The sequence below is a fragment of the Stegodyphus dumicola genome, chromosome 9 (genome assembly GCF_044657685.1).
Source record: "Stegodyphus dumicola isolate Sdum_Otavi_A_Nest chromosome 9, ASM4465768v1".
Lineage (NCBI taxonomy): Eukaryota > Metazoa > Arthropoda > Arachnida > Araneae > Eresidae > Stegodyphus > Stegodyphus dumicola.
In genome coordinates, this window is record NC_140776.1 from 75,253,142 (window position 1) to 75,262,909 (window position 9,768).

At 34.7% G+C, this 9,768-nt stretch overlaps 1 protein-coding gene across 2 annotated transcripts in view; it reads right to left on the bottom strand.

The window, feature by feature from the left end:
* Positions 1-2,289, bottom strand: part of MICAL-like (protein) — a 154,666-nt gene extending 152,377 nt beyond the window's left edge. Inside the window, exon 1 of one of the 2 annotated variants that reach the window (XM_085823627.1) lies at positions 1,969-2,289. The gene's annotated coding sequence lies outside the window, so the exon portion shown is untranslated. The remainder of the gene's footprint in view (positions 1-1,968) is intronic. The other variant, XM_085823626.1, reaches the window with a different exon arrangement.
* Positions 2,290-9,768: the final 7,479 nt, after the last annotated feature.

Sequence of the window (9,768 nt, forward strand, 5' to 3'; positions counted from 1 at the left end):
TTAAGGCAAAGCAATTTGAGGGCTACCTGTGTATGAAGAAGAATGCCTTTGTGGGGAACTTTCTAACGAAAACTATATATCTACATTACACATAGGTAAGACCAAGAAAACATCCATGCAGCCAGTCCATTTGCTGAGATTTGAACCCACATCAAACTACCAGTATTTAGCAACTTTACTCCTTGGTCAAGAGTCAGCGTATACTTTATGTAAAGAAGGCTAAAAAACATAAAACATGCACATTTATGACCAAACTAATCATCATAAGTCTAATAATGTACACTATGATGTACTAAACATCAAAAATATTTTTTCTTCAAATTATCATGGAAAGTATAACAACTGTATACATTATTATGTTCCTAGTAAGCATAAAAGGCACAAATAACAGGTTACCAATATTCTATTTTCTGTTAATTAAACACAGTTACACTAAAACAATCTGAATGAATGCTATAAATCCATAAAAGTCTAGGAAATGTACATAACATGGAAGGGTAACTATGAAGATGGCTTTAAAAAGTCAGTTTGTCAATATATGTGTCAATGGTGTCAATCTTTCTCAGATTGACACATTAGTTAATTTATACTCACAGTAACTTCCACTAAATAAAAATATATGCTATAACTACAATATATATACATGTATATATATAGAAAATTTTCCATATTTTAGTAGCATTAATATTTTCAAAAACTACTATTTAAAAATGCAAAAGAAGCAACTCAACTATAGATGCCATTTCAGTCTTAGATGATAAACAAGTCACAAGGGCATTTTCTGGTATAAACATACTATTATAATAGTTATAAATAACATACTATTATAATAGTTATAAACATAGTTATAAATAATGCTCTGACATACTCATCTGAATAGTCACTCTAAAAATGTGATGGCAAGAATACATACTTAAATAAAACTATATTGTTCTCAAAACTTTTTGTTTTACTATTTAAAATTATTATACTGTCTTGACTGAATACAGATCATTATATAAATTTCTTCTGGAAACTTAATATCACTATAGTAGTTTATGATTTGGCAGTAAACATTAATTACTAGCATAGCAACATTACATTAAACGCAGTATCCTAATCAATAAACATTTTCCATACAATGCAAATAACATTACATTCAACTTCGAAAACAAATAACACACCAATTTATTAGAAATATTTCTAAGATTAAAGTAATTTATATAACCTTAGTTAAAATACTAAAGATTTTCATATTTAGTAGGTACCTTAAATTTCAATAAATGTATTTAGCATTCATACGTATATATTCATGCATGTAACCAAATCTAAAATCCACTCTAAAAGAAATAATATTACCATGTATCTTCTAACATGACATTTGGTATAAGAAATAATAAGAATGAAGAAAATGATTAATAAAAATTTTATATTAAATTTGAAAAAAGTAAAGGAAAAATGAAACAAAAACAACACTTATTTCATTTTTAACCCTTTAAAAAGTCAGATCCTTCATTCAATGATAATAAATAAACTTCAACTAAGGAAGTGGAAATATCTCAAACTACATAAAAAAATTAAATTGGGATATAACTGAGGTGAAATAAAAGGTCTGCAAAAAGTACTTGAAAATACATATGCAGTTTGCGGTCTTTTACAAAAAATAGACCCAGTATACAGTTATGAATAATGCTCTGACATACTCCTCTGAATATTCACTCTAAATAATCTGACTGTAGAAATAGATAAATAGAATTTTATTTAAAATTTACAGATGGTCAGATGCTAAGGAGAGGGTTAAGGAATCTTAGTGAAATGAAAAATATAAGAATTCCATTTAAGATTTTTTCCGATTTTGTATTCGTCAAGTTGCAAATTAAGAACATGTAAATTGTACTCTGAATTACAAGCCACAGGAATAATTATAAATTACTGTATTCTACAAACACAATATCCAATTATTAAAAACAAGAAAAGAATGACACTCACCTCTTAATCAAGATTCATGGACACATATTTTTTTGGAATTAGAATAATTTGGAACACACAGAATCACTAAAAAATCGACTTGCAACATGGTTTTAACTTCGCCACTCCCATCTAATATTATGGACCTAGTTCAAAGATTCTTTCAAATACGTCCCGTATAAAAACTGATTTAGAAAATTATATACTAGCAAATGTAATTACAGAGCAACTTAAATGTTTTACAACCTACCGCAGCTCGGAAAATAAAAACAAACAAATGGAGCATCAATAATTTGCGCTGACGGATTTAAACTGCTACATAGAAAGAGAGATTCAAATCAAGACAGTGAAAACGTCAACCTGTCAAACATACGTTCAGCCGTGCAGTACTAATAAATCTCGAAAGCTGGTCTGTAGAGGGCGCTCCTTCTGACTCTTTAACTTATTATGTTGAACTGCGGTGCTTAACCACCAGGGTGCCTGGGCGCCATAGCCCTACCCCTCATCGAATAACATGATAAAAGTTTCGAATTATGAGAAATATAACTGAATGTGCTAAATAATTAAATGAGCAAGACTCTTTAACTTAACCAGTGCATTGAAAACCATTTAAAAATTTACATTATGCCCAAGGAGGCATCTTTTTAACGTTTTGCGTGTTACCGTTATCTATTAACTATCATTCAGCTCAACAGCAATATCGCAAAATAATTTTAAAATGAGCATATCTTTAGAATTTCCGATACAAAGTCTCGCGCGCTGGAGATAAAAATGTTTTTTTAAGGGGTACAGTGTTGCCATTGCTTGCTTCGAAATCTTGGAGTTTATTAATCAAAAATTTGTTAAAGTTTTACAAAATATGAAATAGATAATAAAACAAATTCTAAGTGTGGGCTTTCATATGCCCATATGCGGGTGGACACGTACGTTATTTAAAATCGGAAGGCTCTAGGTACCGTCGTTTTATCACAATGCGAGAAACATATATACATTTATGCAGATTCTTCAGTATTTAATTTCTTTAAATATAATGCAAGGCTCTAATATTTGGTGGCAACAATTTGAAAACAAAACGAAGTGGTCTTTCTGTACAAATTGCCCCTTTGGACTAATTATAAAAACATAATAAATAGAAAAGCATTGATGACATTTCATTTCTTCAAAAACTTCTCCCGCAAATGAGAATGTTTCATATTATTACATTACAAAATCTCTAGATGAGTAAAAATTGAAGAAACTTAACGATTCTTTAATATTCCACCACAGAATGAAAATATCCGAGAAAATCCAATGCTATTTGGCAAAGATTTATCTCCAAAAAGTGTTAATTTGCTTTTATAATTTTTATCAAGGAAAGTGCATGTTTATATAGTCATTTTTACTGCCTTATACTCAATATTACTGGCTATGTTGTATCTCTCAATAGAATTCTAAAAGGTAAAAAGAAATCTCTTACCTTTTCTTTCACCCGGGAGCCGAGCGTGTTCCATTCCAAATTCTTATTCGATGAAATATCTAAATAATTCCAAGCTTTTTCATAAAGACTGACACTTCTGTATAAATAAAGATATTATATTTAGATACAGTTATATAATTTTATATACAATTATTAGGTTACATAAAATTACACGCTCTCCAGCTAACAGTCATTCAAGTTCGGGTTCAGAGTTCTAACTGCGTTCTTACGTAGTATTATTCTCGAGTTTAGATGTAATGGTGCTGATAGTTCGGAGTTTAGATGTGGAGGCGCTGATAGTTCGGAGTTTAGATGTAACATCCCCTCCCACCATTGAGATCCGACGATGCGGAGGAACTCAATACACACAGGTCCAGTCGATGAGGAGGCCGAACAACTCGTCCAGCTCTGGTCATCACTCGAGGACTTGAAGCAGGTTGTGGAATACTAGCAGCCTGATCAGCCTGACCAGTTGCATGTTCGTTTCTATCTCGAGGTGCTCTGTCGGGGAACGGAGGGCCAACGGAATCGGAAGTAGAAATCTCCAACGGGAAAAGCCGGGGCACTGGACGAAGCAGAATACCATTTCTTGTCTTGACCCTCGCTAGTCTAACTATTCCGTCTTTACTGGGGAAAAGCTCGACTATCTTGGCTAAAGGCCAATGTATGCGTCGTCTCTGGCTGTCTTCCAATAGAACGACATCGCCTACTTGCAACTGTTGAAATTTTCCCTTCTTTATTGCCTGTTGCCTCAACTGACCAAGATATTCATTACGAAATCTGTTTCGTAGATCATGTCTTATTCTCTGCCGGTATTTGGCTCGGCGGTTTAGTTCTTTGGAGTCAACGTAGTCCATATCAGGAACTCCTGATGACGGCAATTCTTGGAGAAACATCATAGAGGTCAGTGGTGATGGATCTTGATTATCCTCTGATACGTATGTGATAGGTCGCGAATTAATCACTTGTTCACAGTCACATAATATAGTATATAATTCTTCATAATTTAAGGACGTTCGACCTAACACTCTTCTTAAATTTTCTTTCACAATTTGCACAAGCCTCTCCCACCAACCTCCCCACCAGGCGGCGGTCGGAGGGTTGAACTTCCATCGTATCCTTTGGATAGAAGCAGCTGAACATATGGCGTTCCAATTAACTTTCTTAAGAACACTGTTAGTCCCTACAAAATTAGTTCCGTTGTCGGAATATATCACATAAGGTCTACCTCTTCTGGCAATGAATCTGCGTAAAGATTGGATGTTTCTACGTAAAGATTGGAAGTTTCTGTAGATAGAGAAGTAACTAGTTCGAGGTGAATGGCTCTATAAATGGCACATGTATACAAGACTATCCACGCTTTAGACCCCTCACGGAGATAGAGAGGACTAGCTAGATCTACACCGACGACTTCAAAAGTCGCCCCTTCTCTGACTCGATCTTCGGGTGGAAATCCTGGCTCGACTTCCACTCTTTGTGAAACAAATCTTTTACATCTTACACATTTTCTGATAATATTTCGAATACTTTTTCTGGATTTTAATATCCAAAAGTTTTCTCTAAGATTTGTCATCAAAGTGCTGACACCAGCATGCTGGAGTTCTAGATGTTTCTCGTAAATTAGTCTCTCAACAAGAATATGTTTTGAAGGTAAAATGATAGGACATCGGAAATTTTCATTATCTCGACGCTGTAGGACGTTCGTTTTGGCTCTTAAAATTCCATTTTGGTCTACGATTGGTCTCAGCACACGAATAGCGGGATCGTTTATGCCTGTAAATGATTCTTTCTGTACCAATCTACAAAGTGCCTTTTCAGCATTCTCCAATTCATCAACTAAGACATCAGGAGTGAGGTTTTTATCTTTGTTCTTTAAATTGTGATAAAACCTGAAAATCCAAGCGATCATTCTCACGGTTTTTCTATATGAAGAGAAGTATTTGTAGTACCGGTCCAAATTGTCTCCATGATCTAGAAGAGTCAGAATCGTTTTCCTTTTCTCCTTGTTTATAAGTTCCTCATCAGGCTTTTCTTCTACATGGGGCCACTCGTCTTCTGGTAAGTAAAGCCACGATGGGCCCTCCCACCATGCCGATTTCTGTAATTGCTCAATAGTACATTCTCTCGATGGGAGATCCGCTGGGTTTAAACTTCCAGGTACATGCCTCCAGTCAGATATTCTGGTAAGCGATCTTATTTCTTGTACTCGATTATGAACAAACGTACCCCATGCTTGATCTCTTCTTATCCACCCCAAAGCTGTAGAAGAATCACTCCAGAACACTGTTCTACAATTCTTAAGTTTCAAATCTGATAGAATTGTTTTGGCAAGCCTGGCACCTATCAGACAGGAAAGAAGTTCAAGCCGTGGAATCGTAAGTTCCTTAATAGGGGCTATTCGACTTCTCGCGCTTACTAACTGAACCTTTACACCTTCGATGGTTTCAGCTCTTAAAAATGCATATGTGGCATAGGCTCTTTTACTAGCATCCAAAAAAACGTGGAGCACTACGGTATCTTCGTTTTCGTAATCAATATTTAACCAACGAGGAATTTTAATCTGAGATAGCAGAGGCAATTGGTTCAACCAAGTCCCAAACTGCTCACTTAGGGGAAGAGGAAGATCTTCATCCCACTTAATCTTCTGGTTCCATGTTTCTTGCAAAATTAGCTTAGGAATTACAGTTATCGGTGCAGTAAAGCCAATAGGATCAAAAATTTTCTGTGTAATTGACAAAACTTTTCTTTTGGTAATAGGTTCCCTCAAGTTAAATATTTCTTCGATCTTGCAACTCAAACTATCTTTTTCTAAATCCTATACTAATCCTAATACTGGGACAGCTTTCGTCTTGCTCTCTATCTCATCGATCATGTCAATGCGAAAATTTGATCGCCAAAATCAATCTTGCTTCTGGAACGAAATTTTCAGCTTCATCTACATGATTTAAGCTAATTAACGAATTATCGAGGTAAAATGAATCCTTCAAAATATTAGAAGTTTCTACAAACTTTTCTGGGACTGTAGTCAAAAGGTGACTAAGTGTAGCGGCTAGCAGAAACGGACTTGATGTGAGTCCAAAAACAACTCGGTTATGTCTGTAAATTTTAAACTTATGTTGATTATCGAACCATAGAAACCTTAAAAAATCTCTATCCTTTTCTGCTATTTTGATTTGACAAAAGGCCTTTTCGATATCAGATGACACTCCTATGCGATATTTTCGAAAACGATTCAATATACGTGGAATAATTTCTATTAAATTTGGTCCTTTACTCAAACAATCATTGAGAGAGGGTGAATTCTTAGAACGTGCAAATGTATTGAAAACAGGCCGTATCTTTGTAGTTTCACTAGACTCTTTTATTACAGGTGTGACAAGTAGTGCACTCCTTCCTCCTTTTCCTCAGTTAATACCTCAATAATGTCCTTCGCTTCCCACTCATCAGATATTTCTTCGTAATGTTTTCTTCTGCGTGTGTTAATTAGGTTACTTTCGGTTTTGACGAGATGTCTTTCTGCCACAGTACGGTTACTGGATAAGACGGATTTATCTAAAATAAAGGGTAAGGTTACTTCATATCTCCCTGAGCTATCTCGTTTTACACTTTTTAAGAAATGTTTTCGGGTTTCTTCTTCCAAGGCACTTTTCGTTTTGTTTTCCTCACTTGAAATCCCCAAAGTGTCTAAACGCCAAAGATTGGACAAATTTGTATCGGAAACATGTAAGGATAAAGAAAGAACGGACAGGGAAATCGACGTATTCGCATTCTCTTTAATCTTGCCCATTAATGTCCAGCCTAACTTAGTCTCAAAGGCTACGTAATCCCCCGCAAAATGTTCAATTCTTTCAGTGAACAATTGTGCTGCGGTGTCTGCTCCTAACAGCATATGAATCTCTTCCGGATTTTCTTGAAACAGACAGAGATTTCCATTCGCATGATTGTCGTTGATAAGGATTCCCCTTTTTTCCATTACTTTAATTAACTTTTCGTCTTTGATCTTAGGTAGTGACGAACAAATTTTTTTCTGGTCTAGTGCTTCGATTTTACACCTGTACTTTCCATCTAAACTAGTTAAATCTATTTGATAACGATTATGAGCTTCCGAGACTTCTACACCCCCAAATAACCCATGTTTAATTCTTTCAGTTCCTATCTTTTCTAATTTCAACGTTTTAGCAGCATATTGACTTATGTACGTGTTCTGACTTCCGGTGTCTATTAGCAATCTTAAATAACCCTTTAAGGTTTTCCCAGCTACCCCTACTACCAACGTTTGTAAATAAACTTCAGAACGGTTGCTTTGATTCGAAAGTACTTTATTTTCAACTTCCTGGACAGTTTTGATCGTTCCCTTTTTACTCTCGGAATTAATTCTGTTGCACATAATCGTAGAATGCTTAGAGTGACAATGGGAGCAAAAAATGTTAGAATCACAAAATTTGCTGATGTGACCCTTATTTTGTAAACACCTAAAACAAGTGCCATTTTTGCGTATTATTTCAACCTTTTCGTCATTAGTTAGTTTCTGGGCAATAGGACATTTATGGCTTGAATGGGAAAAATCTCCGCAAAAAACACGCCTTAATCAATTTTTGTTTAATACCCGTGGACACTAAATCAGAAGCAGAAGAAGCTTTCGTTTCTGATTTATTGCTCTTTCCATCGCTGAAATGACGAGTGTTTTATTTTCTGGACTGCATACGCAGACTGACGGCGCCCACTATTCGCTGTCGAATGCTCTGAATTCTTATTTATGACTTCCGCTCTTTCACGTGAATCTAAACATTGAGCTATAATCAAGCACAGGCTTTTAATATTACAATATGCACTTCCATTACTCATTCTGTTAATCTCAAGCAAAATATCTTGGGGAAGTGATTTCAGAATTATTGGACATAACACACTTGATAAATTCTCGAGAGACTGACCCAAATTTTCTAAACATCTTAATTCGATAGAAATATTATCATAAAATTTTCTAAAGGCGCGAACATCATTCGAGATTTTCAACGGTTTAGTGTTCAAAATGTTATTTATGTGAGTGTAAATGAGCACGTCTGTTTTCGCAAATCTTTATTTTAGAAGATCAATTGCGGAATCGTAATTAGCAGCAGTAATCGGTAATCCTTCGACTTTATTTAAAGCAGAACCACCTAAATGAGCTTTCAAATAATTAAATTTGTCTATTTTATCTAATGAATCATTTTTATGAATGGCAGACTCGAAACTGTTCCAAAATGTTAGCCAGTTGTTTATATCTCCGTAGAATTTCGTTAAAGTTAACTTAGGTAATTTGATTCGAACAGACTCGTTATGTTTTGGTTCGCTTTGACTGGCAGTACTAAACTGGTTATTTACTACCGTTTCAGTAGATTTGCGTTTTAATTCGTCGATTCTTTTGGAGGTACGGAAACCGCATTTAACGACCTTTTGACGATATTCTTCAGATTTTTGGAATTCAGCATCAAATTCTTCGACTTTAAAAAGAGGTTCTAATTCTGTATCGACACTCTTAAGCGATTCGAAATTATTCTTTAATATTTCTAAATTTTCTTCCAAATCATGAATTTTCGGATCAATTTCCGAAAGCTGCGATTCCAAATCTTTAAGCGATTTCGTTACTGATGTTCGGAGAGCTGCGCGCTTCCTTTTTAATTTATTTAAAATCTCTTCAGACATGTTCTTAACAGTTCAAAAATTCAAAATGTAATCAATAATTATATTCTTAATCTTTATTGTCTAATTTAAATTCTTATTCTTAGCTCGGGCGTCCTGGCAGGGATGCCAAAATTTATTGTTGTATCTCTCAACAGAATTCTAAAAGGTAAAAAGAAATCTCTTACCTTTTCTTTCACCCGGGAACAGCCGAGCTTGTTCCATTCCAAATTCTTATTCGATGAAATATCTAAATAATTCCAAGCTTTTTCATAAAGACTGACACTTCTGTATAAATAAAGATATTATATTTAGATACAGTTATATAATTTTATATACAATTATTAGGTTACATAAAATTACGCGCTCTCCAGCTAACAGTCATTCAAGTTCGGGTTCAGAGTTCTAACTGCGTTCTTACGTAGGATTATTCTCGAGTTTAGATGTAATGGTGCTGATAGTTCGGAGTTTAGATGTGGAGGCGCTGATAGTTCGGAGTTTAGATGTAACAGGCTATTATAAAACTATATTTATAGAGAAAATGAATTGTTTCCAGTTCGGCTTTCCTTGCTAACCATAGACGTATATAAGAAGAGTCCATCTGAAATAAAATATTATTTTTAGATTCGTCTACACACATGCTTCATTCCATAATAACATGACACTGTTTAGGTTTCCGATTATGCATTTTCTGTTGAATAAAAAAA